Here is a 4,107-nt window from a genome sequence, read left to right as displayed (position 1 = left end):
GATCATATGAGAATAATCCTATCATGTTGTTTGTTTAACCACTTGGTATGAAATAATATTATTTACATTTTAAAATATCAAGTTGTTAGACAGATGATTATGGTTTTGAAACTGACCCTAAAAAAATGTATTTCTGCCTAGAGCACATCTGGATCACAGCTGCAGCATCAGTTACTGCTCTAGCTGTTGACTTCACACCCTATATCTTATATATTTGAGCTGGCACAGAGATCTTGAGTCTGTGTGGAAGGTCATTCAGATGCTAAGATGCATAGTTTAAAAACTCTTTGAACTAAAGCATAGTAAGACGTTCAACTAGTTTCCTATCCTGGTATTGCCATGCAGCTGTCAGCTTTCCATAGTATGATAGCCTGTCCAGATGTGGGTATGACTCAAGCCATTAACTGCACATCTGGCTCAGTGCCACCATGGAGTTTGCCTGGTTTGACCTTTGCATCTGGAAGTGACATCAGTCACAGCTGTAGGTGGACTGCAGACTGAGCCAGAAAAGGAGCAGACAGTTTGCATTGAGTAGGGTTACTGCTTACTGCTGCCTACAAAAGCAACTGAAAGGATCATAAGGCAGAGGACTGAGTGAGTGACAGGATGCATCCTTCACAGGTTGACAGAAGTGGTGATTCAGGCCAGTTCAGTGGCCTGAACTTTACATACAAATATGTAAAGGGAGGGCTGTAGTTTATTTAGAGCATTTGTACCCCACTCTTCAGCCAAAAAGTCACCCAGAGTGGCTAACATACAATCAGTTAGAACAAAACAATCCATGCCTGCAGATTTATAATCTCTATATAAAGAAAAGTGACACACAAGGAGAAAAGAACAGGGAAGGAAGATGAAAAAATAAAACTCAGGCACCAATTCTTTTAATGACCAGCTGGCACAGTTCAGGCGTAGATGTGCCTGATACAGCTGGTGTGGTAGATCACTTGTTTTGAATGCAGGAGAGTTTCTGGTTCAGTCTCCAGTATCTCCAGCACCTTCAGATAAGGCTGACAAATGCTCCTGCCTGAAATTATGGAGAGCTGCTACCAGTCAGTGCTTGGGAAATGCTGCTTTCTAACAACAGAAGGGGCCGCTGGTGACATTTGGGTTCCCTGCAACAATGGTACAAAGAAACAGGCATCTGAAAGAGTTGTTTCTGAGGCACGTTTAGAATGTAGATTTGCTTTCAGTGAATTTTTCAAAATTACCTTGGGGGAGTTTTTCAGATTTCCTATCGCAACTGAGGTACATTTATTTTCACCTCCTTTTTCGCTAGAGTATTCCTTTGCTTGCATCTGTTTAGTTAATGTAGAAGCCCCCCATTTATTTTATCTAAAATCTGACGGAAACGTTTTGAGTTCAGCTCTCTTTAATCTGTCCCGTAATATCTGAAGGGTTTGTGTGTATCTGCAGTACTTGATTTTGTGGGAGGTGGGTTTTCTTTTTTTAAAGAAATGTGTTAATTTAATTACACTGATTGTTGGTGTAGCAGTGTGTGTGAGGGTGTTGTATAGTACCTTGTTGAGCATTTAAGTTCTAAATCTTTGACTTAATCTCCTAACCTTTAGACTTTGATTTTCTTCCTCAGCCTATAATTTGTACAGCCTGCCATCAGAAGAGGGAGGCAAATTAGACGGCATCTGCTATATTACAAATTATAATCATTAACATTACTTCCATTAGAAGCTACTTCTTAAAATTCCTTCTTGGTGGAATAGTGCTACTCCAGTAAAGCCATGTATGGGGAAATGGCATAGGCCACCAAAGGAGCTGAACTAATAGGTAGAAATTGTTCAGATACACAGAAATAGCAATGGAATACCCCATCCTGGACTTTACCTCTTGAGGCTAAAAGCTTGGGGTTTTCAACATACGAACCTGCCCATTTGGTGGGGGCACTTGAGAGGGCCTCCCCAGCAGTGGCGTAGCGTGGGGGGTGCAGGGGGGCGACCGCACCGGGCGCAACATCTGGGGGGGGCGCTCGCACTAACTAATCTAGTGGAAGAGACTCGAGTGCTAAAATCCACAGGTTAGGGGGTGCAAATTACTTGCCTTGCCCCGGGTGCTGACAACCCACGCTACGCCACTGCTCCCCAGTGGCTGCTCCCAAACTTTGGAACTCTCTAGTGCGGCTCAATTGGCTCCCTCTTTGTTTTCCTTCCACTGGCAGGAAGTTTTATTCTGGCAGGCCTTTGGGAACTGACTGCTTTTGAGGAAAGGGCTTTAAATGGTGCTGCTTTTAGTGCTTTTACTATCTGTAGTTTAATAGATTTGGTTGTTGTTGTTGTTTACATTGTTTTAATTCAATTATAGCTTAGTTACTTTTAAACAATTATCTTCTGTATTTTTTTTTAGCTTTCTGTGATTGTTTTAATTTTTGTAAGCTGCCTTGAGTCCTGGTTCTGGGGGAAAAGTGGAGTGTAAATAAATAAAATAATGATAATACTTCTGAATATTTTTTATTTTTTTAAGAGCGAGAGAGATTGAAAGATTACAGATTTAGGGTTGCCTAGCTATCAGAAGGTAGGAACATATCAGACATTGGCTTTTGTAGCTTTGGATAGAGAAGGGCTGTACCTCAGTGGTAGAGAAGAAAATAACCTTATACTGCAAACAGCCCATTCAGATTTAAGTCTTTTGTGTGTGCCTTCAGCAAAGTAGCTTCCACATTTTCCCATTCCCCTAGTCCTGATATTCATTGCTATTCCACCACTTCCCATCTGCACTGGTGGGCAGAGCCTGAGTGCAGGTATTTGAGCTGTGTTTGTCTCCCCAGTCACCCCTTTACTCGGCTCTCCACTATATTTTTTCATGCTGGGCATTTCTATACCCGTGCACCTACACCTTTGAAAAAAATGAAAACACCACCAGCCACCAAAATGTCTCCACAAATTGCCCACCCTCCCCGAAAAATACCTTACAATACAATGTAAATGAAATAAAGTTTAGTTGCATAGGAATACTTACAACATACCAGATTATCAATCTATACTAGGATGTTATCACACTGTTCCTTCTGTAACCACAGTGGCAATGTTTTCAGATGTTAATAGTGAAAGCTACATTTTGAAGTCTGAACTGTACTAATAAGCCTCGCCAGCTTTTGAAATCAAATGCCTCTTAATTGATACGATGCTGATCAAATCTTGGAACATGTTCCCTTTTAGCCTTCAGATCAAAAACTTTGCTGTGAATAACACAATATTAAAATGAAGAAAGACCAATCTGCCTGGTACATATTTTGAACATGTTTTGTTGCAAATAGCATTCTAACAGATAGGGCTGATTATATGGCAAAGAGCATAATTTATATATCACAAGCAGTGGGGGCTTTTGTCACTGACATAGCTAAGGAATTTGACACCTTTACAAGAGAACAATACATGTCAACCAAAATATATACCAATTAGTCCTCAATGAGACACTGAAATGAATGATGCAGGAACATGTTGTATTTACAAATAATATATGGTTAACAGCCACTTGCATTTTCAAACAACAAATCTTTTTGTGTTATTTGGGGGGTGGGTGGGAATAAGCATTTGGAAATGGTCACAAAAATATCTCCATTAGCACTGAAAGCTGCGGAAATGGACAGTAATTTGATGTTCATTTAACTTTGCATTTTATGTGATAGCTTTCCAAAGTGTTTGTTTAAACACTACTCAACAAAGTGAATGCTGTTGCACTTCATTATTAAAAGAGGACGTTTGGTAACCCATAGTTAACGGTGAATACATTGATGTTAGGAGCAATTGCACCAGAGGACTTAAATATGGGGCGGGAAGAGGAGGTTTTCTATGAAGGATCTGGAAATAGAGAGGAGAAGAGAACACACTTTTGACCCCACTCTGCTCCCAGTGCTACCCATGTCCAAGAAATGTTTGTAAAATTATACACTTTGCAAAAGTGGTTACACCAAAGGTGAGACTGACGCTTGAAATCCACATAATGTCACCAGGTGTGTTTTTCTTTTTCTCCCAGGTGCTCCTGTGTTATCAAGTTACAATATAACCCTATACAGTGGTACCTCGGGTTAAGAACTTACTTTGTTCTGGAGGTCTGTTCTTAACCTGAAACTGTTCTTAACCTGAGGTACCACTTTAG

The sequence above is a fragment of the Podarcis tiliguerta genome (assembly GCF_965153285.1).
Source record: "Podarcis tiliguerta genome assembly, chromosome: 5".
NCBI classification, from domain to species: Eukaryota; Metazoa; Chordata; class Lepidosauria; order Squamata; family Lacertidae; genus Podarcis; species Podarcis tiliguerta.
The sequence above is the reverse complement of the archived record's forward strand: the minus strand, read 5'-3'. Positions refer to the sequence as shown.